This window comes from Molossus molossus, unplaced genomic scaffold (assembly GCF_014108415.1).
Source record: "Molossus molossus isolate mMolMol1 unplaced genomic scaffold, mMolMol1.p scaffold_m16_p_6, whole genome shotgun sequence".
In the NCBI taxonomy this organism is placed as follows: Eukaryota; Metazoa; Chordata; class Mammalia; order Chiroptera; family Molossidae; genus Molossus; species Molossus molossus.
In genome coordinates this window covers 77,379,024-77,405,656 of record NW_023425399.1, presented here as the reverse complement: position 1 = coordinate 77,405,656, position 26,633 = coordinate 77,379,024, and the positions used below count along the sequence as shown (strand labels likewise).

General features: G+C 41.5%; 1 pseudogene; it reads left to right on the top strand.

The window, feature by feature from the left end:
* Positions 1-7,475: 7,475 nt before the first annotated feature.
* LOC118618930 lies at positions 7,476-8,177 on the top strand (annotated as a pseudogene).
* Positions 8,178-26,633: the final 18,456 nt, after the last annotated feature.

Below are 26,633 nucleotides of genomic sequence, written 5' to 3'. Positions count from 1 at the left end.
CACTGTAGGGTTAGGTGAGTGATAGTCAAAGCTAGATGTAATTTAGTTTAAATATGCCACATGGCCTCCCATACGCTCCCTCATCTCAAGGTGGGGCTGTTCGCTTCAGAACAAATTGTTTTTCCTCATTCTGTTTAATAGCTTTCCCATTCACAAAAACAAAGGTGATGTGTATCATTTGTGCATAGCACACTATGGCATATTAGGCATGCTTTCTAAACATTTGATCATCCAGGTTTATAGTTACATAGTGACCAGTCAGCTGAGAGTTGTATACCACATGGTTCAATGAACTAGTAAGGTGCATTCCTCCCTAAGTGACATCTTTTATAGTAGATGTGACGTGAAAAATAAGAATCTAAAGATGTTGGCACATTAATGGAGTCCTACTCATTCATTAACCTTCAGTCTAGTTCATTGTTCTATTGTATGACCAATGCCACTCAGGTTTTACTCGATCTCGTGTGGCTTCCAGAGCAGGGGTGGTCTTGGAAAACATATACTTCATCCTTCTGGATACCTGGTACATGAACTAAGATAATTTATTCTCTTGCTCTGAGCCTCTCTCAAGTCACTGATGTAACACTGGATTTCCCTCATTGTATACCCATTTATTCATTCCTTCTCAGCTACTATTTCTCCTTCTCTTCGTTTGTCATTAATTTTTACCCAAACTTTCCAACTGTGGAAAAGATGTTCAGGCAAAGGAAATGCAACCACTTCACATTCCAATTTTAAGCTAAACTTTTACTTTAATCCCAACCATTGCCTTTCCATATCTTCCCCATCTAACAATACATCTTATTAGGACTTTATCAACAGGTTTTAAAATCATAGTGCATTGGGATCCCATGTCAAGAAGCCCCTGGAAATTCTCTTCTCCTTCAACCCCACCAGCCATTTTATATACATGTTCATATGGCCTTGGATCCCCAGCAGGGGTTGAGTCAGAAGATCCTGGCTTCTCTGTCAGTTTTCATTAATAATAAGCCAGACCATCACCACAGGTAGATTTCAGGTCAGGCTTCTCATTGTCATCTTTGCCTTCCAGCTTTTCACATTCCTCCACACTGGGCTCAATAGAGCAGCTTTGTTTATGGCCCTTTAATGCTGGGAACCAGCAGGGGCTCTGGTTGGTCCACCCAAACAGTAGAAGTGCTACATTAAGACCTGTGTTTCAACTCATCAGTGTCTACTTTATTCATCCCACTTCTCAACAGTTATCTAAGGATGTCCACCTTCCTGGGTGGACTTCCTTAACTCTTCCTTTTGTCTTTCCCCATTTTTTGTGTGACTATTCTAAGTTTTTAAACATCTGTAAGGGAAGCTCAGACAAGGAATCTGACAAGTCTTCTTAGACTATTGCTTGATAAGTAGTGCAGCAGCAATATCCACATAATTATCTATGCAAAGGGGGGTCCTTTAATCATAGCACTTTCTAGGCCTTGGGTAAGAGGCATATTCAGTGTATGAATACAATTGGCCCTCATTTATTGCAGTTAATCATTTCAGACTCTACCATGATTAATGAATTTCCGTGAAGTAGGATTCTTTATTTATAAATTGAATATTTTCACAGAGCACAGAAAACCTGTTTATGACCTTCTAAATACATTTTTTAACATTATTAGAGCCCTCTAGACATGAAATAACACCCTTTAGTCACCATTACACTCGTATTACCCAATATATTAGAGAAAATAAGACATATTAGACATTACAAATATCATATTATTATTATTGTACATTTAATCACACACACACAGTTCTTATACACAACCACTAACCTATGAAAATAGTGCAACTTGTTCAATGATGAAGCGATGAGATGAAGAGATGTACTGACAGCAAAGAAGAGCAAGGTTACTGCTCCTCTGAAGGCACAACCTCAGTAGGAGAGGCTTCAGGTAGTGCGGTATCTTCAGCAGGTGCGTCGTCATCGTCTTCTGCTGAAGGAGCACTAGGAGTAGGCAGTGGGTGTCTGGGTGCGCGGCTGAAAAACATCATAATAGGCAGTTGCTGGTGCTGTCTTTTCATATGCGTGAGGAGGCTGTTGTAGGGTTCTATCGCTCCATCAGGTGCATTCCGGAACCACAATGCACGCATCATTCATCAGTCATGTCCTGTACTACCTGAATAGTTCTCATGACTTGTGAGAGACACTCAACTGTAAGGCCAACTTCCTCATCCTGACCCCCAGAACCTCTGGCTGCTCTTCCTCCTCCTCACTCGTGGACTGGGTCATCTCCACCAGATCCTCGTCGGTTAAGGACACCTGTTCTGGATGATACTCGCCCTCCTCAAGATCTTCTGGAACGTGTTGTTCACATAGTCCTCTGCTGCAGGCTGGTCAGCAGAGGCAGCTTCTCTGTGGAGAATAACACTCTTCAGATGATACCTCATCTGGAACTTCTCGAACCAACCCTTGCTCACCATAAAATCTATGAACGTTGCAGAAGAGGGTCCTGGTTGAGGTCCATCCGCCATAAAGCACTGATAGAGCTGCTTCGCCTTCTCCCGGATGACCAGTGAATTCAACGCAATGTTTTTCTTGCAGCTGTTGCTGATCCAAACGGCTATGGCAGACTCCGTTTTCACTATGAACTTATTACGACTTGTCACAACGCGCTTTGCTTCCTTGTTGAAAGAGACAGTAGCCGTTGCACAGAAGTTCTTTTCTTCTTTATGGATAGAGCGAACAGTAGACTCATTCAAGTCGTAATGGTGAGCAACCTTCACAATTTTCTTGCCATCTTTGATCATATCCAAGAGTTTCACCTTCTCCTGGATGGTGAGCATCTTCCTTCAGTACTTAGTTTCATCATCAGAAGGCTTAGAAGAAGAAGCACATTTAGGAGCCATCGTGGGGTTAGATAAAAGTTCTCAGAAATTGCAAACACTTACAAGAGCAGAGATGCTTCCAATGCATAGTGATGTAGAAGTGTATATAAGAGAAACAAACTTGCATGAGGCTGAGCCACTCAGTGGCCAGGATAGGAAGAGGATAGGATAGCCAATCAGTGAACAGCACAATCTGATTTGCTTGGTTTCACCACACCCGATTTATTAGAAAAAAGTTATTGCCCACACACAAGGAGTGGTTGAGTGGTCGAGCAGTTGCACCTGGCGTTGAAGGATTCCTGGGGTGCTCGAATACATAGGCCTACAGTCCATACGTAGAGTAATTTTATTTTTAATTATAATACAGGGATGTATAATTGACTCGGACAACCGAGTGCACGCTGTATCATTTTCACTGTCTCAAACCCCTTTTTAATAAATATATATGAAAAAAACACGATAGAGTGAAGCCGCGAATTCAAAGTGGTGAGGGACGACTGTATCCCAATCATTCAATCAGGGCTCGCATAGTATGAAACATATTAGCTGTTTCATCTAAGATGTTCCACTTGGCATTTATGAGGAGAGTTGGACAGCCCCCTTCTCAGGTTAAATTCACTTTGCAGAGGCCTTATCCAGTCCACCAGACTAGGTGTCCTTTTGTGAACAGCCTGCCGTGTGACTGGATCAATATAGCCACCTGTGATTGTTCAACAGTGAGCTGGGTCCAGTGTTAACCCAAACATGGTCTTACATTCTGCAGCATCCAAAACCAAAGATATCCCCCCTAAGTTTGTCATGCACAGCACATTTTAATAAAGATTTTTCAGGGAGTGGATGATACCAATGCACAAAGTACAACAGCTCCTCCACGCTGTAACCCCTGGTTTCACTGGTGTTTTGGTTTTGCCCTTCCCCCACCTGGACTGACTTTCTGCTGACCAGAAGTTTTAAAGTTGTTCTGTTGTCCCAGCACAATTTTCCCTTTGTTGGCATCCCTGAGGCTAGCAATCAAAGCTCAGACTGGCTGAAATCTGAGCTTGGCTTACAGTGGGGATCTGCCCCAACATCCTTTACTTTCATTTTTGTTAGTATGGATACCAATAGCCAAAGGATTGTATATGCTTATTTTCTACTATTTTGCATTTCCTCATTTATCCAGTGAGCTAACTCCTGGGAGCTGGATTTTCCTCCATATTCCATTGGTAACTTTTACCTCTAGTAACTGACCCCAGCAAAGGGCAGTTCTATACTATTCAGAAATGACCAGGTAGCCATTCAGAAATCCAAGATTCATCAACCCCAGACCCCTCGTCTGTTCTCTTTTAAAAGATAAGCGTGTTTCAGTGAGTCAGGGTCATTCTAGAAAATCTGATGCCAACTACATAATTAAGGGATACAACCTACGACCGCCCCCATTTCTAGCATGAACTGCAAGTTCAGGGTCACCCTCAATTTCAAACCCTTTTAATCTTTGGGTAAGGTTAAATGATTAATTACACACTACCTAAAAAACACCTGGGCTTTGCTGGGACCAACACACAGCCTCATCCAGCTTGTGCCGCACCTACATCCAGATATACGGCCAACCCTGGCATGTGAAGAGACACTGTCCTATATCACACACCCTGGGTCTACTTGAGATATTTGTACACAGCTCTGTCTCTATACAACAAACCCTTGGGTCTATTTGAGTTGTTTGTACACAAAATTGTGGCAAACCGTAGTGTTCCTAGCACTGGGGGAAAAGAATCTGATTAGGAGTCTTACTTTCTTAGAATTAGTTTATTTCCAGGATGGTGACATCACTGCCACAATGGCACTTTGGCAAGTCCATCCGTGGAGAGAAATGTCCTGTTAAGCACATTTCACCCCATCATAAATGCTGGACCCAACATGAACAGCTTTCACCTGCACTGCTAAAGCAGGCTGGTTGGGTAGCAGGTATGTGGTCTTTGTCAGAGTGAAAGAATAATATTGTGAAAACTTTGGGCACAAGAATGGCAAGAGTAGCAAGAAGTTCGTCACTGCTAACTGGACAACTCTCATAAATCTGGTGTTTTGTCTTACTCAGCAAATCATTCCTTCCGTTCTGGGGAGAACAGCCCCATCCCAGTCCGATCTTATCCTTCACTCTCTTTGTATTCTCATTTGCTACAAGTATTTGTTTCCATATTTCCCTTACTCCTTCCAAGACTAGCTGGACAGCAAAGTTAAATTTAAGACCAAAATTTCAAATCAAACTACAGAACATCTTAAAAGGGTTTTCCTTTGCTGTGGATTTTCTGATCATTTTATAAAGATATTATTCACTTCAATCCTTCTAATGACTCCTGTTAACACAAGTCACATTAAATGTATTAAAACTAATAAATAAAAGTATGTGTTGGGAATCTCTTAAAAGAGTGTCGCAATCTCCAAAACATGTACCTTAACAAAAATTGCTATTTCTTGACTCAGAGAAGTTTCTAAAATCAGATGGGCATGTGTGCAAATTACTGATGATGTTTTATATTTATATAAGACATTAAATTTGCTAAGACAGATTAAATAAAACCTTTACCTTACCTGACTCTACAGAAAACATTCCCTGGCTGCCCCCCCAGGACTCACTTTCCCCATTTTGTAGCCCCGATTTCCATTTGGTTCTGAGAATTTCACTCCACCTTCAGCTCCACGGGTGGGGCCTATGACCTGGTTAGGCCAACCCATTTATTTCATCTGGACAACCAGAATGACCCTTAGGACTTCTGCTGGCAATATCGGGAAAACAGTCTTCTGTGGGCCACCACCAAGGATGTCCGAGCCAAAGCCCCAGGGATGGCAAGTAGCCTCGGTACCATGAGGAGAACCAGCTGCAAAAAAGCTAAGGAAACTCATACTTTCATAACTTCGCTGAGCAGCTGGAACAAGCCTTATCTGAGGCCCATATTTATTCCTGGACTTGAAGTTTAAATGGCTTGACTTTTCTTTAGTGGTGAAGCCCTCACTACTCAAAGTGCAATCCTTGCATAGGCCAGCAGCGGCAGCATCGCTTGCGAGCTTGTCAGAAATCAGGACCACACTGGATGCTCCAGAAGTACAATCGGCGTTTGAACAAAATCCGCAGGTGATGTGTGCACCATGATATTTGGGAAGAACTCACCAAGCCCCTGGAAATCAGCTTTTTCTGTCATTTGCACTTGAATCAGACCACCACCACGTCCCTGTGCACAGTCCACATGAATGTTATTACTCCCTTCAGAGATCAAGACACCGGTTCAGGGAGTTTGCATGCTAGCAGAGCTCACACACGTGGAAGAGGCAGGAGCAGCAGGACGTCCTGGTTCCACGCCCAACTGTAATTCCCTCCGTGGGCATGCTGTCAGGACCTAGTCAACAGTTTCTGTGGGCTGTGCAGCCAGGATCCAGGGCTACCTGTTCGGCAACCTTGCATTAGTCTTTATTTTAAGGGACCATGGGTTTAAAAACGTTGTTCCTCCCTGTGTTTATAAATCATAGAAAACTCCTTAATCTAGGTAATTTATTTAATGAGTAGCTCCAAAGATTGGTTCCCAACTTGCAGCAGTTTAATATAGAAATCACAGGCTAGTTTAATTGCACTTAACCAACGAAGCCCTGTGCACAATTTTCTCTCATTATTTCTGACGGAAGCATACACCCTTGGCACAGTTCTCATTTTATTAACAAAAGCAAGGAGCAAATGTTGAAAAGTCTTCATGCTCCTCGATATCTTAAAGTCCTTATTATTTCTAAAATCCAACCAATAAGGGAAGGAAATATTACTATATAAAATAGGTTATTTTCAAGAAAGACTTTCCCCAGGAAACTTCTTAACTGGTCAGCTAAAATGATGAGACATTTAAAGACATACCTGGTAAATTGCTGTAACCTTTTATACAGTTTTTGAACACAAAACTGTAACTGTTTATAGTCCCTCAACAAATGCTTGTTGCATGAATAGCCTTTGTTTTCAAGATAGTTTACAGTTTGCAAGCCACCTTACTTTGTTTTTCCATTTTATCTCATTGATTTATGACTGCGATAATCCTGGCACATAGGTATTATTTTCATTTGAGAGGTATTGAAACTAAGTCTCAGAGAGATTAAAAAACACTGAGTCACAGATTTTCTTCTTGATAGAAGTGGGATTCAAATCTCGGTTCTGTGCTAGGTTCTTCTATGACCTTGTGCTGAATCTTTCTTCTAAAAACACATTTCAATGGGCCTCATCCTCAAACTGCTCTGTATAAATGGAGCCTCCTGGGATCCACAGGCCCACAGCCTGTGTCATGAAAACCACTCCAGATACACATCTTGGTTTAGGATTTGGAGTAATCTGCTTTATGCTGGATAAAAAACTATAGACCAAGTAGTCTCCCACTATTTCCATCTCTCTTGAATTTATTATTGTAACTTTGTTTCTTTTAAACTAGTGAGATGTTCTGGCGTTTAAGGATCCCCAGCGAAATGCAAACATAGGGGTTGAAGTATCACATTCTATCTGTTGCTTGGCTTAGCTTCCAGTCTAATGAAGGCAAGGTGATGTGGACAGAGTCCCTGGTACCCCCAAGCCCACCACATCTTGCCTCTGTGCCCAGCCATAGCCATGAGCCACCCAGAGAGTGGCCCAAATGCAGGTCAGCAGGTGTGTGGTGGTGGGAGATGGAGCTATAGTTAAAACGTGCCTACTGTTCAGTTATACACCAGTGCACCTACTGGAGAATACACCCCACTGTCTTTGATGGCTATTCCGTGAATGTCATCATAGGTGGAAAACCAGTAAATCTGGGTTTATGGGCAAAAAGCTGGACAAGAAGATTATGATAGATTATACCCACTATCTGATCTGCAAACAGATGTGTTTTTTTTTCATCCTCACCTGAGGCCATTTTTTAATTTATCTTTAAATAGAGCAGGAGGGAGAGAGAGGGGAAGAGAGAGAGAAAAACATCAATGTGAAAGAGACACATCAACTGGTTGCCACCCACACGACCGCAACCAGGGTCGGGGACAAACTGCAACCGACGTACCTGCCCTTACGGGAACTGAACCTGGGACTCTCTGGTCCACAGGTTGATGCTCTAACCGCTGAGCAAAACCAGCCAGGGCAGATGTATTCTTAACTTGCTTTTCTTTTGTGAGTCCTGCATCATTTGAAAATGTGTATACAAAGTGGCATTCGGAAGTGTGACACAGTTTCCCAACACTCATCATCCTCGTCAAAACTAAATGGGATCTTAGGGATGATAAAGACATCATTGGAAAACTGAAGAAGAAGTTGATTCCCGTATGATAGCCAAAAGCTTTAGCTACAGATGGGTGCTATAAGATAATGTACCAGCATGCTCATTTCTCACACAGAGGGACCTCACATGGTGTCCGATGGAGCTATTAGAACAGTGCTCTGCCCGCTGCCTGTCCAGCAGAGGAAGAGAACACGCTTGCTGTTTACAGGTGAGCAAAATAGCCCTGCAGTTAGAGTGTCGGCCCACACACCAGAGAGTCCTGGGTTCGGTTCCCACTAAGGGCACGTGCCTCAGTTGCAGTTTGTCCCGGCCCCAGTTGGGGTTGTGTGGGTGGCGGCCAGTTAATGTGTCTCTCTCACATTGATGTTTCTTTCTCTCTCTTCCTCTCTCTCTCCCCCTCCCACTCTATCTGAGGATAACTGCAAAAAGTGTCCTCAGGTGAGGATAAAAAATAAATTAAATAAATAAACAAACAAACAAGCAAATAAATAAATATGAGCAAAATAGATAAAATCGACAGTCCTGTAGTTCATTCATTAAGAAAAATAAAACATGAAATCAAGAATGACAGAGGGATATAACAGATACAGAAGAAATAATTTACAACAGAATACCATGAAGTCTTGATGACTTCAAGAAAAAACAAATTGGCAAAATTCCGTGAAGAAGCATAAAACCTAAATAAACAAGTAACCAGGGAAGAAACAAGGGTGGGGGGAAGTTGTCAACAAATTATCTCCAAGAAAGGTATCAGCCGCATAAAGTGTTCCCACCAGGTGTACACATACAGTCAAGAAACAGATAATTCTGAAGTTTATACAAAGTATTCCATGGCATTAAAAAAAGCTTTCCAAATCACTTTACAGGACTGATATAATTCTGGTATGGAAGCCCCAAAATAAGTAACACAAAAGAAAAAATTATAGACTTACCTCCTGAATAAGCAACAGTTGCCAGGAGTTGGAGGTAACAAGGGCAAGTAACACACCAGCAACAGACACGTAGAGGTCTTTGCCCCGGAACTTCTCCACTAGGCCCTGTCTTCCTCCCCTGCCACACCACTTGCCCCTCAGGGGTAAAGAGAAGGCCCCTCATTCCTTGGTGTATCCCCTGGATTGCAGAGTTCAGCAGCTCTATCACAGAACTCAGATGTTCAACCTCATTTTTCAATGTCTTAGCACCTCTCACTCAAAACAGCAACATGTTTGTCAATATCCATACCAAAAAAATTAAATAAGTACAGCTTACTAAGACCTCAGAGAATTCTTTCAAGATAAATTCAGGCTAAAGGGAACACTTGCCAAGAAGGAATGCTTCGTTTGTAATTGAGAGAATGTGTTATTATTCGGCGCACAAACAGGTAGAGAAACTGCTGTCTCCCCCACCCACGTGAGAGCTTTCTGACTGTTCTGGTAACCATCCCTACTCAGTTCTCTAGGACCAGGAACAGCGTCTCCCCAACTACGTATTCACTCTCTCTCTCTTTTTTTTTCCTTTATTGATTTTAGAGAGAGAAGAAGTGAGAGGGAGAGAGAGTTAGAAACATCGATGACAGAGAACATCGATTGGCCGCCTCCTGCATGCCCCGCCCCGGGGATCGGGTCCACCACCTGGGCATGTGCCCTGACCGGGAATCAAACTGACGGCCTCTTGGTGCACGGGTTGACACTCAACCATGGAACCACACCGGCTGGACCCCAACTACATATTCTTGCTTTCTGCCAATATTACACTTTCTAAGAGTTGGGCAGTCTTTTTGCTCTTAAAACAATCAAATGAAAAGCATTTAAGTACATTTCCCTGGTTGTAAGTGGCAAAGCAACAAGCTGCTGCTCAGATTAGCCAGCAGCCTTCCCTCCTCTAATGGGGTGCTTTCCATCACTCATCCGCTTTGTCTCCCACATGGTACCAAGGGTCTATGAACAAAGGGTTCCAGTACGTGGGGTGGGAGGAAAAAGAAGACCCAGGACCAATGGTGTACGAACACAGGTGTGACCACCTCTCCCCTCAACCTCCCACAGCTCACCAATCTAATAAAGAACAGATTTCTAACTCCTTTACTAAGGACTAGTGTCCGAAGAGCTACGCAATGAGGGCCCAAGCCACCTTTGCAATCTCATCTGCCCTATTTCTCGTTACATCCCAGCCTCCCTGGACACCTTGCAGCCACCCCCGCCCCCCCCAAGCTCATTAGAAAACTCTCACCCATCCTGCTCCCGCTGGTTGAAACAACTTTGATAAATGTCCCCTCCGGCCAAGCTCCTACCTCCCAGGCCCAGATTGAATGTCACCCATCCTGTGAAATCTTCCACCAAGCCAACAAGAAGCACCCTGTGTTGTCAGGCAAGCATCAGAGTACGAGTTCAATGACAGTTATTTGAATGTGACTTTGTTCCCCCCGGTAAATTATCAGCTTTGTGAGGGCAGGGACCGTGTTGTATTTGCATATTTAAGCATGCATCCTCACTGGCCAGCTCAGTGCCCACGCATGCAGGGCTCTACATGTTTACTTCCTAGCCATGTTGAGTGTCTACTGAGCACCACTATCTAACATAAATGCCTGTAATTTGGTGTAAAACTTAGATGAATCAGAATCGACAAGAGCATCTTCGAATGATGAGAAAAGGATGCTCATGAAGAAACAAATGGAAAGCAGTGGTTTCTCAGACTGGCAAGGAGAGAGATACCTGGTTCAAACGAAGGAAACCTGGGGAAGGCAGGCCTGGATATCCTTGAAAACACTGTCTGCCCTGATTCTCCTATTCATCAGGCTGTTTGGTGTCCTAAGTAAACGTTCTTTTGGGGAAGATGGTGGGTGTTTGAGTCAATGGTTTTTATTATCTATTGTTGTGTAATAACTATCCCAAATCATGGGGGCTTAAAGACAGCTATTTTTACTTGCCAGAATTCTATAGATCAGGAATTCAGAATGGGATAAGCTGAGTGATTCTGCTCATGCGGTATTGCAGGGGTCAGTGGCACAATGCCATTGAGAGTGGCCTGGGGGCCCAAGATGGCTATGGAGTAAGTGGAAGCCACACTCATCTCCTCCTAGCACCAAACTGGATTTACAACTAAATTATAGAGCAAGCAACCTGAGTAACCAACTGAAGGCTGGCTGAACAGAAGTGCTATAACCAAGGAGCAACAAAAGAAGCCACACAGAGACTGTCACCATCTTCCCAGGGTGGAGCATTCCTATCCTCACAGCACCAGCCTGGGGAGTTCATGACCTGGTCTTCCAGCTACTGGTGATGCCACACTGCCAAGCAAGTCCTGCAGAACGGTCTGCAGGTTGCACCCCACAGAGACCTCTGTTGCACTCTTTTTCTTTCTTTTTTCTTTTTTATTAATTTATTTTTGTTACAGATGTTTCTCCTTTTTTCCCCATTGACACCCTCCTCCCCATCCCCCCCACCTCATCCCCAGCTTTGTTGTCCATGTCCATCGATTATACGTACATGCATATAAGTTCTGTGGTTTATCTCATCCCTCCCCCCACCCCTTCTTCTGAGGGTCATCAGTCTGTACCCTACTTTCACGTCTCTGGGTCTACCCTGATCCTCAGACTATTAAGTTCATTATATTCCACAAATACGTAAGATCATGTGATATTTGTCTTCCTCTGCTTGGCTTGTTTCACGTAGGATAATACCCTACAGTTCCCTCCATGTAATCTCAAAGGATAATAGCTCTTTCATTCTTACATCTGCATAATACTCCATTGTGTATATTTCCACAACTTTTTTATCCATTCATCTGCTGATGGACACTTGGGCTGTTTCCAGATCTTAGCTATTGTAAATAGTGCTGCTATGAATGTGGGGGTACATATTTTCTTTCTGATTGGTGTTTCAGGCTTCTTAGGGTATATTCCTAGAAGTGGGATCATTGGGTGAAATGGCAATTCACTTTTTAATTTTTTGAGGTAACACCATATTGTTTTCCATAGTAGCTGCACCAGTCTGCATTCCCACCAGCAGTGTACTAGAGGCCCCTTTTCTCCACACCCTCACCAACATTTGTTGTTTGATGATTTGTGGATGGCGGCCATTCTGACAGCTGTGACGTGATACCTCATTGTTGTTTTAATTTGCATCTCTCTGATGATTAGTGATGATGAGCATTTCTTCATATGTCTCTTGGCCATTTGTATGTCCTGTTTGGAGAGGTGTCTACTTAGGTCTTCTGCCCATTTTTTATTTGGGTTCTTTGTCTTCCTTTTGTGGAGTTGTATGAGAACTCTATATGTTTTGGAAATTAACCCCTTATCTGATGTATCATTGGCAATGATGTTCTCTCATACAGTGGGTAGCCTTTCCATTCTGATGATTGTATCTTTCACTGTGCAGAAGCTTTTGAGTTTGATGTAATCCCATGTGTTCATTTTCTCCTTTGTTTCTATTGCCTTTGGTGATGTATCAGTGAAAATTCTGATGCGTATGATGTCTGAAATTTTGTTGCCTACATTTTCTTCTAGGATTTTTATGGATTCATGAGTCACATTTAAGTCTTTTATCCATTTTGAGTTTATTCTTGTGTAGAGTGTAAGTTGATGGTCTAGTTTCATTTTCTTGCATGTAGCTGTCCAATTTTCCCAACACCATTGTTTAAAGAGGCTGTCCTTATTCCACTGTATGTTCTTGCCACCTTTGTCAAATATTAATTGAGCATATTGCCTTGGGTCCATTTCTGGGTTCTCTGTTCTGTTCCTCTGGTCTATATGCCTGATCTTATGCCAGTACCAGGCTGTTTTGATTACAGTGGCTTTGTAGTATAACCTGAAATCTGGTAATGTGATCCCTCCAACTTTGTTCTTCCTTTTCAAGATTGCTGTGACAATTCAAGGTATTTTTGGTTCCATATTAGCTTTTGAAATACTTCTTCTAATTCTGTGAAGGTTGCTGTTGGTATTTTGATGGGGATTTCATTGAATCTATAGATTGCTTTGGGTAATAGGAACATTTTAATGATGTTAATTCTTCCAAACCATGAACAGGGTATGTGCTTCCACTTTTTATATCTTTATTTCTTTTTTCAATGTCCTGTAGTTTTCTGCGAATAGGTCCTTTATTTCTTTGGTTAAGTTTATTCCTAGGTATCTTAATTTTTTGCTGCAATGGTAAATGGCATTGTTTTTTAGTTTCTCTTTCTGTGAGTTCATAATATTTGTTCATAGTATTTGTTAACGATCCTTTCTATTTCTGTGGTGTCAGTTGTTACTTCTCCTCTTTCATTTCTGATTTTGTGTATTTGGGTTGTCTCGCTTTGTTTCTTGGTGACTCTAGCTAAGGGTCCATCAATCTTGTTTATCTTTTTGAAAAACCAGCTCTTTGTTTCATTGAGCCTTTCTATTGTTTTTTTTTGTCTCAATGTCATCTATTTCTGATTTGATCTTTACTATTTCCTTCCATGTACTTGCTCTGGGGTTTTCTTTTTGTTTGCTTTCTAGTTCTTTAAGTTGTGAGGTTAGATAGTCTATTAGAAATTATTCTTGTTTCTTGAGGTAGGCCTGTAGTGCTATGAACTTCCCTTTCAGAACTGCTTTCACTGCATCCCATAATTTTGTGCTGTTGCGTGTTCGTTTTCATTGGTTTCCAATAAATTTTTCATTTCTTCCTTGATCTCTTCAGTAACCCATTCATTGTTTAATAACATGGTATTTAGCCTCCATGAGTTCAAATGTCTTTGCATGTTCTTGTTGCAATTGATTTCTAGTTTCATGCCATTGTGATCTGAGAAGATGCTTGATATGATTTCAATCTTCTTGAACTTGTAGAGACTTGCTTTGTGTCCTAACATGAGGTCTATCTTTGAGAATGTCTCATGTGCACTTGAGAAGAATGTGAATTCTGCAGCTTTAAGGTGTAATTCTCTGTAGATATCTATTAAATCCATTTGGTCTAGTGCTTCATTTAGAGTTTTCGTTTCCTTGCTAATTTTTTGCCTAGAGGATCTATTCAGTGATGTCAGTGGGGTGTTGAAGTCCCCTGCTATGATTGTATTGCTGTTGATTTCTCCTGTGAAGTCCTCCAGAAGATTTTTAATATATTTTGGTGCTCCTATATTGGGTGCATATATATTTATGAAGGTTATATCTTCCTGTTGGAAAGATCCTTTCAATATTACGTAGTGACCATCATTGTCTCTAGTTATGGCCTTCATTTTGAAATCTATTTTATCAGGTATGAGTATTTCTACCCCAGCTTTTTTTTTTCCTTTCCGTTTGCTTGGAAGATTTTTTCCCATTCCTTCACTTTCAACCTATGTGAGTCTTTTGTTGTGAGGTGGGCCTCTTGTGAACAACATATAGATGAGTCATGCTTTCTTATCCAATCAGTTACTCTGTGTCTTCTTATGGGAAAATGCAATCCATGTACCTTTAAGGTGATTATTGATATGTACTTATTTATTGCCATTTTTGTTTATTGTGGTTATATTTTTCTTGCTATTTCTTCTACTAATTATAGCAGTCCTTTTAACATTTCTTGCAGTGCTGGTTTGGTCCTAATGTCTTCCCTTAGCCTTTTTTTGTCTGGGAAGCTCTTTATTTGACCTTATATTTTGAATGATAGCCTTGCTGGATAGAGTAGTCTTGGTTTCAGGATCTTGTTTTTCATAACCTTGATTACTTCATGCCATTCCCTTCTGGCTTGTAGTGTTTCTGTTGAGAAGTCAGCTGAGAGCCTAATTGGGGTTCCTTTGTAGGTAACCTGTTGCTTATCTCTTGCTGCCTTTAGGATTCTCTCTTTGTCTTTAATTTTTGGCAATTTAATTTCTACTTGGTGTGGGCCTGTTTGGGTTCTTCTTACTGGGGACTCTCTATGCTTCTTGAACTTGAATGTCTTCTTCCTTCACCAACTTAGGGAAGTTTTCTGTCACTATTTCTTTGAATATATTCTCTAACCCTTGCTCATTTTCTTCTTCTTCGGGGACTCCTATGATGTGAATATTACTACATTTCCAGTTGTCCCACAATTCTCTTAAGCTGTCTTTCTGCTTTTTAATTGTTTTTCCTTTTGGTTTTCTGATTGGTTGATTTTTTTTTTACCCTGTCTTCTAATTCACTGATCCGGTCCTCAGCTTCTTTTACTGTGCTGTTTAGTCCTTCCAATGTGTTCTTTATTTCTGCTATGTTATTTTTCATTTCCACTTGGTTGGTTTTCAATGCTTCTATATCTTTGCTCATGGTATTGAGGTCCTTACTCATGCTGTTGAGCTTCCTCAAGATCATGGCTCTGAACTCTACCTCTGATAACTTGCTTAACTGCATTTCATTTATCTCATCTTTGGTAGAGGTCTCTTGTTCTTTCATTTGGGTATTGTTTCTTTGTTTCACCATTTTGTCTATCTCTGTGGGTTTTGGAGCCTTCCAAATTTTCCCTGTAGGTGTTGGTGTTCTTTTGTTTGTGGCTCTCTCTACTGGGTTTGGATGAGCATGGGAGGACCCACATTATATATCACTGTCAAGTCTTAATTTCCTGGGTAGATTTGTAAGCCCAGGAATGGTTTGGCTTTTTGCCTGGAGGCTATTAGTAGGGGTTACTTGAAGAGCCTTGTGTTGTCAGTTGAATGAAAAACTCCCTCAGGTGTTCAGCATAAGAGGATTTCCGGAAGGTGGGACAGATGCTGGTTGTTAATGAGCCTTAATTTGCATTTCAGTGGTCCACCTGGGTGGTGTTGAATCTCCGAGGGAGGGGCCACTGCCTCTCTGCTGAGCCCTGGAAAGGAGTAGGATGACCACCACACTGCATGGCTGCAACTCAACAAAAGCTCTGAAAGCCCTCCAAATCCCAAGTGTCCCCACATGGTTCCAGTCCTGTCCGCCCTCCCTCTGCTGGAGCCCAAGGTGAGTCACTGTGGCTATTTTAGAGTTCTGTCCCAGGCCTCTGCACTGTGGAGTGGGCTTGAGATTTTAACCCGGAGTGCACAGCTCACAACTAAGACCATTGCTGTCCTTGGGCTTCCAGTCCCCCTCTCATGCTTTCACAATACTACCAGGATCGATTTAGTGTCCCTGGTTATATGGTCCTCAAAAGCTGCTTTTCTGTTGCTTTGCCCTGATGATTTGTCTTTATTTTTGTTGTAATTCCAGTTTAATCCTGGGAGATGGTCTGTGTAGCTTCCATTCACTCTGCTGCCATTTTGGAATTCCACACTCTTTTCCTTGAGAAGCTCTTGGCAGAGACTGAGTTAGACACTGAGCTGTTTAGCTCAGGAGCAAGGGGACATTCTTCCTCTGCAGTGTGCTACAGGTACCCCTCCCCCAACAGGAGACCCCCTTGTCCTGTCCTTCAGATTCCCTGTATTCTCATCCTGCTGACCTTGGTTTTGCAGAAGGATCAGATCACTGCAAACAGCCAGGATCTTCAATGTGTTACTTCTTGGACCCTGAATGTGTTCCTCAGTGCCATTGAGTTGCACATACCATGACCTTATTGGATTGAGGTTAATGACAGTTGCCTATGTGTCCATCAGCATGCCCATTAAAAGTGCTCACAAGCATCCATGTGTGTGTTCTTAAGTCACACATGTCCTACTTGTCTCACAGAATCTAACTTTCTGCTTCCTGCTTCCTTACCAGCTCACACACATTTCATAAGCACAATTGTTTTTTCTTTTTTATTAATTAATTTTTGTTACAGTTGTTTCTCCTTTTTCCCCCACTGATTCCGCCTCCCCATCCCTCCCCAAACTGTCTCCAGTTTGTTATCCATGTCCACTGTTCATGCATATATGCATATAAGTTCTGTGGTTTATCTCTCCCTCACCATCCCCTCTTCTGGGGATTGTCAGTCTGTACCCCACCTCCATGTCTCTGGGAATACCGCATTCCTCAGACTGTTATGTTCATTATATTCCACAAATAAGTGAGATCATATGATACTTGTCCTTCTCTGTTTGGCTTGCCTCACTCAGGATGATACTCTCCAGGTACCTCCATGTAGTCTCAAAGGACAAGAGATCTTTCTTTATTACAGCTGCATAGTACTCCATTGTATATATGTACCACTTGTTCATCCTTGGTGTATAAGAATGCCATCGATTTCTTGACGTTAATATTGTATCCTGCTACTTTGCCAAATTCATTTATTAAGTCTAGTAGATTTTTGATGGAGTCTTTGGGATATTCTACGTATAGTATCATGTCATCTGCAAATAATGACAGTTTCACTTCCTCCTTTCCAATTTGGATTGCTTTTATTTTTTCTTCCTGTCTGATTGCTATGGCTAAGACTTCCAGTACTATGTTAAATAAGAGTGGCAAAAGTGGGCATTTCTGTCTTGTTCCCGTTATTAAGGAAAATGCTTTTGGTTTTTGCCCATTGAGTATGATGTTGGCTGTAAGTCTTTCATATATGGCCTTTATTATGTCCAGATATGATTCCTCTATTCCCACATTGCTGAGCGTTTTTATCAGAAATTGATGCTGGATTTTGTCAAAGGCTTTTTTGGAATCTATTGATATGATCGTGTGGTTTTTATCCTTCATTTTATTTATGTGGTGTATCATGTTTATTGATTTGTGAATATTGTACCAGCCTTGCATCCCTGGGATGAATCCCACTTGGTCATGGTGGATAATTTTTTTGGTGTATTGCTGAATCCGATTTGCTAATATTTTGTTCAGGATTTTGGCATCTATGTTCATCAGGGATATTGGCCTGTAGTTTTCTTTCTTTGTAGTGTCTTTTTCTGGTTTTGGAATTAGAATTATGCTGGCTTCATAAAACGAGTTTGGAAGTCTTCCTTCTTCTTGAATTTTTTGAAATAGTTTGAGGAGAATGGGTGTTAGTTCTTCTTCGAATGTTCGTTAAAACTCCCCCATGAAGCCATCCGGGCCTAGGCTTTTGTTTGCTGGGAGAGTCTTGATTACATCTTCAATTTCTTCTGTTGATATTGGTCTGTTCAAGTTTTCTATCTCTTCCTGGTCCAGTTTTGGGAGACTATGTATTTCTAGAAATTTGTCCATTTTGCTCAGATTGTCGAATTTATTGCCATATAATTGTTCATAGTAGTTGTTAAAGATCTTTTGTATTTCTGTTGTGTCAGTTGTTACTTCTCCTCTTTCATATCTGATTTTGTGTATTTGGGTTCTCTCTCTTTTTTTCTTGGTGACTCTAGCTAAGGGTCCATCAATCTTGTTTATCTTTTTGAAAAACCAGCTCTTTGTTTCATTGAGCCTTTGAATTGTTTTTTTGGTTTTTTTTTTGGTCTCTATGTCGTTTATTTCTGCTCTGATCATTACTATTTCCTTCCTTCTACTTGTTCTGAGTTTTCTTTTTGTTTGCTCTCTAGTTCTTTAAGTTGTGAGGTTAGATAGTCTATTAGAGATTTTTCTTCTTTGTTGAAGTAGGCCTGTAGTGCTATGAACTTCCCTCTCAGAACTGCTTTCGCTGCATCCCATAGATTTTGTGTTGTGTGTCTTCATTTACATTGGTTTCCATGAAGTTTTTGATTTCTTCCTTGATCTCCTCGGTGACCCATTCATTGTTTAATAACATGCTATTTAATTTCCATATGTTCAAATGACTTTGCATGTTCTTCTTACAATTAATTTTTAGTTTCATGCCATTGCGAACTGAGAATATGCTTGATATGATTTCAGTCTTCTTGAACTTGTAGAGACTTAGTTTGTGCCCTAACATGTGGTCTATCTTTGAGAATGTCCCATGTGCACTTGAGAAGAATGTGAATTCTATACTTTTTGGGGTGTATTCTCTGTGGATATCTATTAAATCCATTTGGTCTAGTGCTTCATTTAGAGTCTCCGTTTCCTTGCTAATTTTTTGCCTAGAGGATCTATTCAGTGATGTCAGTGGGGTGTTGAAGTCCCCTGCTATGATTGTATTGCTGTTGATTTCTCCTGTGACGTCCTCCAGAAGATTTTTAATATATTTTGGTGCTCCTATATTGAGTGCATATATATTTATGAAGGTTATATCTTCCTGTTGGAAAGATCCTTTCAATATTACGTAGTGACCATCATTGTCTCTAGTTATGGCCTTCATTTTGAAATCTATTTTATCAGGTATGAGTATTTCTACCCCAGCTTTTTTTTTTCCTTTCTGTTTGCTTGGAAGATTTTTTCCCATTCCTTCACTTTCAACCTATGTGAGTCTTTTGTTGTGAGGTGGGCCTCTTGTGAACATATAGATGAGTCATGCTTTCTTATCCAATCAGCTACTCTGTGTCTTTTTATGGGAGCATTCAATCCATTTACATTTAAGGTGATTATTGATAGGCACTTATTTATTGCCATTTTAGTTTAGTGTGGTTCTATTTTTATTCCCATTTCTTCTACTAATTACAGCAGTCCTTTTAACATTTCTTGCAGTGCTGGTTTGGTCCTAATGTCTTCCCTTAGCCTTTTTTTGTCTGGGAAGCTCTTTATTTGACCTTCCATTTTGAATAATAGCCTTGCTGGGTTGAGTAGTCTTGGATTCAGATCCTTGTTTTTCATGACCTTGATTACTTCATGCCATTCCCTTCTGGCCTGTAGTGTTCCTTGCCTAAGCACAAATTTTTGGAGGAAGGATATAACCTGCTTTGCTTATACTAGAAATTGCAGGTTATTTTAAAAAGCAAATCTAAAATAATTTGCATGAGATATTCTCAAATATCCTATGCAGCAATATTCTGTCCTGTGCCTTAGGAATGGATTCTCAAAACAAAGGACTGTTTCTTGAAATCCTAACTGACTAAAGGCACCAACACAACCCACTTCATCTAGAATGATGCTTCTTGTGATCAGTGTTAATAATGTCTCCCTGGAAGGGGCCTGCCCAAGACATCACCCATTCCTCCCACCTCATGTTTTCACATCCAGAGCCTAGATAAGGAAAATAGCCTAAGATACCAGTTGTGGCCTTGGCCGGTTTGGCTCAGCGGTTAGAGCATCAGCCTGCGGTCCAGGGAAACCTGGGTTTGGTTCCCGCTGAGGGCACATACCTCGGTTGCAGTTTGTCCCCGGCCCTGGTTGGGTCATGCGGGAGGCAGCCATTTGATGTGTCCCTTTCACGTCAATGTTTCTCTCTCTGTCTCTTCCTCTCTCTCCCTCCCACTCTATCTGAACAAAAAAATGGAAAAAAGTTCCGGGTGAGGATAAAAAAAAATCCCAGTTGTGGCTGAACAAGACAAGGACCCACAGATTTGGAGTTGCTTCCTCCCTCTCTCAGTTGCACAAACATTCAGAAAATAATTTTCTATTACCCAGAACTCAAACAGACCAAAGGGGTAGGCTTGTCCAAAGATCTGTGTGTCATGGAGGAATGTGAAGCCTGTGTTGACAAGACCATCTCCAGACAAATTTCTCAATCCTTGGGAATAAAGGTCCTCCTGTCGAGAAGCCTGCCCTCATGGCTCAAGAGGAAGGAGAGAAGCATTCATTAGTCTTGTTCCTGGGTAACAGACCTGTGGGTTTCCCCTCTGTATTTCATGTCATTCAGATCATACGCAATATACATGTTTTTGTAACAGCTTCATTAACAAAGGCACGCGTACAAGGACTGCAGGGCCCATCAAAACCCACAGTTTGAGCTTCCAGTCACCTTGTCTGATGTGGGATGGTCCATGGCAAGGGCCTAGCCGGGAGGTGGTAGCTGCTGGCCACATGTGGCTACAAAGACCTTGATCTGTGGCTGGCTGCCTTTGAGATGTGCTGTAAGCATGAAATACACATAAAAGTTTGAAGACATTTTATGAAAAAAAAAGTCCTATTGAAATTTACTATGTCAATTACATGTCAAAATAATATTTTGAATATATTGGAGTAAGTGAAATATAGTATTAAACTAAGTCTATTGTCTGGCTGGTGTGGCTCAGTGGTTGAGCGTCGACCCATGCACCAAGAGGTTGTTGGTTCGATTCTCAGTCAGGACACATGCCCAGGTTATGGGCCTGATACCCAGTGGGGGGCATGCAGGAGGCAGCCAATCAGTGTTCTCTCTCATAGGTTTTTCTCTCTCTCTCTCTTCCTCTCACTTCCTCTCTCTCTAAAATCAATAAAAAATATATATATATATATAAATAAAAATAAATCCATCTGTTTCTTTGCAGTTTCATAATGTGGTGACTAGAAAACTGAAAATTACAGATGTGACTTGTGTTCTGTTAGACAGTGTTGCCAAGACAATCCCACAACTCCCTCCCCTCCTCACTTACTCTCTGCCCAGAGGCCACCTCCACTGAGGGGCAACTCTGATCACTCCACCTGACCTGTTTGTCACCTCACCCTACTGTATTTCTGTTCGTCATCTTACCTTACCCGACTTCCTAAAATGAAAGTGCTGCGAGGGCAGGACTTTGTATTCGTGGCACTATGTACAATGTGTGGCCCTTAGTAGATGCTCAATAAATGTTTGTTGAGTGTATTTATACACCGATACAACTATATAAGAGGAAGTTGAGGTTGAATTGATAATATAGTGGTATGTTTTATAGACAATAAGTTAAACAGATATTAACTTTAGAATGTGAAGTTTTTCTTCCTTTTTCAGACCTCAGTTTCACGGGCTCTAGGAAGGCTCATAGACTCGGTACAAGGCCACATGATTTCTTTCTATTTTAATGATTCTTTGTTCTTTGTGCCTCGTGGATATAAGCAACCTGACTCACAGTTATGGATGATACTTAGGTCTACATTTTATTTTATTTAAAAACTTTTTTTCTTTATTGATTTCAGAGGGGGGGGGAGAGGGAGAGATAGAAACATTAATGAGAGAGAAATTGAATGGCTGCCTCCTCCATGCCCCCACTGGGGATTGGGCCCACAACCTGGGCATGTGCCCTGACCAGGAATCAAACCAGCAACCTCTTGGTGCATAGGTCCACACTCAACCACTGAGCCACACTGGCTGGGCTGGGTCTATATTTAAAATTTATACTTTCTAAATAAAAAGCTGGCAGTGGAGAGCTCGATGATAACTTGGGGTGGCTGCCATCAATCTTCTCTGCACGTCCGTGTCACGTAATGCATGATCAGGAGGCAAACCCACTAGCAAGTAACAGGAGAGGCTGCTTCATACCTCTTCATCCCTGGGCTGTGCTTGCCTAATCTGGCATTTCTACTCTCTTACCCTAGCATTAAAATGATAAGAAAGGATATCTACATAGACAGAGAACCAGGGTCCTGGGATCCTTGAGAAAAACCAGGCTTCTCCTTATTAGAAAAGGATAAAGAGAAGTGGATGGGAAGACCAGGGATCCTGCAGTGCCCTTGGCCTCTGCCTGCCAGCACCTGTGGCTTGCTGTGCAAGGCCAGGACAGAAAACATCATTTGGGCTTCAGATGCCCATCAGGAGAGTCCGTGGATGTCGCTGCTGCCTCCTTGCATGCATTTAAAGCCCATCTATCCCCACTGAGCTGCTGCTTTTGCATCCTGTGTGCCAAGGGGATTACAGGTTCCCATGCTATCCAGTAGTGGAGCATTCCTATGAAACCTTTTGTAAGTCGAACAGTGCAAAGCAATAAAGCAATTACCATTCATTTATATGAAAAATACTTGATTTTCCCCGTCCCCAAAATTCAAAGTATGCACAATGTCTTTATTTTGTTCACCATGATCAAAACACATTACATTCAGTTTTATCCTTTATGAGCTCTTTCAGGCTTTTCTGATATCTTAGGCCGCCTCTTGCTAACAGTTTCACAAAATAAATCAAGAAAGAGCCCAGATGTCACAGACACAGTTCAAAGGTCTGGGGCTTGATGCTGAGGTGCTGAGTGTGGTTCCCAGGAAGAAGCTTGGCGGGGTCCCCTCTCTCTGCTCAGGGTGCCACTGCCTCGGTAACAGCTCCTGCAAAACAAATGCTGAACTGCTATTTTTGCTTTTCTTTTCTTTTTTGTAAAAAAAAAAAATCCTCTCAGTTTCTTTCAGTTAATGAAAACAGGTACTAACATAGGTCTTTCGTAAAAGCAAAGTTGTGTAACATGAACTTTCTAAAACCAAGAGATACCTAAATGTGATGCCAACACTCTCTTAAGCTATATGCATTTTAAAGTTTGACTCTTCCACATCAATTCCCCTATTTATTGGATGTAATTTAACATTTTACAAAAGAAAAAGTCCTTTAAAAATATCCAAGAAATAAAGGAGCAGTGTGATACAAAGATGACTCAGTAACTCAGAACTCCACCGCTCTGAGATGAGACCCACCAGGCACGGACAAGGGTGGCTGGGCTGCATCAGCATGGAATGCACCTAGCTTCCAAGACTGTCAGGTTTTCATAGTAGGAGGATGACTATTCTAATGTCCACAATTGCCACTAGATGTTGTCACTCCAAATTTCACCCTACTCCCATGAAAACATTGCTTAACAATCAACCAGGTGGACAATTCCTACTGCATTAATACAATATGAATTAAAACTTTTCCATTAAGAATTTTTCCTAGTTTTATTGAGATATCCTTGGCATACAATATTGTATAAGTTTGTGTACAGCATACATCAAAATGACAACTAAACTACAGAACAACCTTTATTCAGAACTGCCTGAAATCTAGCTGAACTGAAATCCTACAACTAAATATATATGGAAGAAACCACATTGAGACAAGAGAAGCAGAGCCACAGAATGATCTGTCCCCACACCCATGTGTGGCGGTTAAAAGTTGAGAGAAATATCTTGGTTGTGGAGGTCCCCACACACACCAGGCTCCCCAGCACAGAGTTCCAGTGTCGGTAAGAGAAGGCCCCATAACTTCTGGCTGCGAAAACCAGTGGGATTGTGGCTGAGTGAGATAGAGCCCTCTGGAGGTCCAGGCAGTCCTCTTAGAGGGCCTGGGCCCTGACTTGCTCAGATTTACTTGCTCTGAGCTCCAGCACTGAGCCAACAGCTCAAAAGGCACCAGGAACAGATGAGGAGGAATTGAATTGTCTGGCTTTGGAGTGGGAGCTGGAGGGGCAACTTTCTCCCAGACAGAAGCCCTGGCACAGGCCATTGTTCCTTTGCTGAACTCTCTTCCTGCAGGTGCAGGTAGGTACCATATCTGAGTCTCCGTCAACCTGGCTAAACTAACACTGTTCACCAAGCCCAGGTGAATCTTAGATCCCACCCCATGCAAAGTTTGGACCCACCCATGCTGCTTCTAGTGGTTTTTCCATACAAACGACCTGTCTTGTCCCAACATCTCTCCAAGATTCATAAACCCCAAGGTATACTTATGTACCTATTCATAAGTGGCCCCAGGCCTGACACTAGCAGTAGCTGGCCTCAGTTTGCATTTAGGCGTCTCCCAAAACCCTCCAAGCCTAGCACAAGGAGCAACCATGTGCAGAATGCTACCAAACACCTCCACAAATGACACACCCAAAGGGTGGACTCAGCAGGCATCAGAACCCCACAAAATGAATCCCACTCCATGAGATCAGCCCCTGCACAACAGCCCATCTGCTATACTCCCAGTCACTCCCCAAAGCCAGTCTGTCTTAGGGTCAATCCCTCCCACCAGTGTGCCAACAGCAATCAAGGCTCAACTAGAACAGGAGAGCACACACAATCCACACAAAGGACACATCTGGAGAAGCCAACACAGGTGACCCTGGAGACTGCATCACTGGGCCCCATAGGACACCTACTACATAAGGTCACTCTACCAAGAGCAGGAGATGGAGCAGATCTATAATACATAGAAACACACATAAGGAGGTAGCCAAAATGAAAAGACAAAGAAACATGTCCCAAATAAAAGCACAGAAAAAAACTTCAGAAAAGGAACTCAACAAAATGGAGGCAAGAAATCTACCAGATGCAGAGTTCTAAACACTGGTCATAAGGATGCGCAACAAACTTAGAGGAAGAGCAAATTAATTCAGTGAGAACATTAACAAAGAGATAAAAATGAGGTTAGAAAACATGAAAAAGGATCAGTCGGAAATGAAGAATACAATAACTAAAGTGAAGAATACATTAGAGTCAATCAACAGTAGATTACATCAAACCAGTGACTTGGATAACAAAGTAGCAGAAAATACCCAATCAGAACAGCAAAGAGAAAAATGGTTTCAAAAATGAAGATAGTTTAGGGACCTATGGGAAAACATCAAACGTAACAATGTTCACATCACAGGGATACCAGAAGAACAAGTGAGAGCATAAGGGACCGAAACCCTATTTGCAGAAATAATGGTAGAAAACTTCCCTTAGCTGGCAAAGGAAACAGACATAAAAGTCCTGGAAGTACAGAGAGGCCCACACCAAGACACATCATAGTTAAAATGCTAAAGGTTAAAGAGAAAGAGAGAATCTGAAAAGCAGCAAGAGAAAAGCAGTTAGTTATATACAAAGGAGCTCCCATAAGACAGCCAGCTAACGTCTCAACAGAAACTTTGCAGGCCAGAAGGGACTGACACCAAGTATTCAAAGTGATGAAAAGCAAGGCCCTATAAGCAAGATTACTCTGATAGCAAAGCTATCATTTAGAATCGAAGGAGAAATACAGAGCTTTGCAGACAAGAAAAAGCTGAAGACGTCCATCAGCACCAAACCAGTATTAGGAGAAATGTTAAAGTGACTTTTAAAAAAGAAAAGAAAAGAAAGCCCTGGCTGGTTCAGCTTTCAGCTCAGTAGTTAAGTGTCGGCCTGCAGACCAAAGGGTCATGGGTTCAATTTCCAGTCAAGTGCACATACTTGGGTTGCAGGTTCAATCCCTGGCCCAGTCAGGGTCATGTGGGAGGCAACCAATTGATGTGTCTCTTTCACATCGATGTCTCTCTCTCTCTCTCTTTCTCTCTCCCCCCCATCCCTTCCTTCCACTCTATGTAAAAAAATAAAATAAAATAAAATAAAAAAGAAAAAAGAATAAGAAACAGATCAAATATATGAATAATAAAATTGTAATAACTACATACCTATCAATAATTACTTTAAATGTAAATGAATTCAATATTCCAATCAAAAACCATAGGGTGGCTGAATGGATAAGAAAACAAGGCCTATACATATGCTGCCTATAAGAGACCCCTTCACACTGGAGGACACACACAGACTGAAGGTAAAAGGATGGAAAAAGATATATCATGTAAATTGAAGTTTTAAAAAAGAAGAGGTAGCAATACTTTTATCAGACAAAATAGACTTTAAAACAAAGGCTATAACAATAGACAATGAAGGACCCAGTAATTCCACTTCTGGTTATTTATCCAGGAAACCCAAAACACTAATTTGAAGAGGCATATGCATCTCTATGTTCATTGCAGCATTATTTACAATAGCCAAATTAGGGAAGCAACTTAAGTGGCCATTGATAAATGAATGGATAAAGATATGGTACTATATAAAATGGAAGATTATTCAACCAAAGAAAGAATTAAATCTTGCCATTTGTGACAACATAAATGAACGTAGGGGAAATTATGCTAAATGAAATGCCAGAAAAAGAAAGACAAATACAGTATGATTTCACTTATATTGGAATCTAAACAACAAAATAAACATACAAAACAGAAACAAACTCGTAGGTACAGAGAGCATTTTGATGGTTACCAGAATGGGGAGAGGTTGGGAGGATAGAGGAAAAAGGGGAATAGAGGAAGATGTAC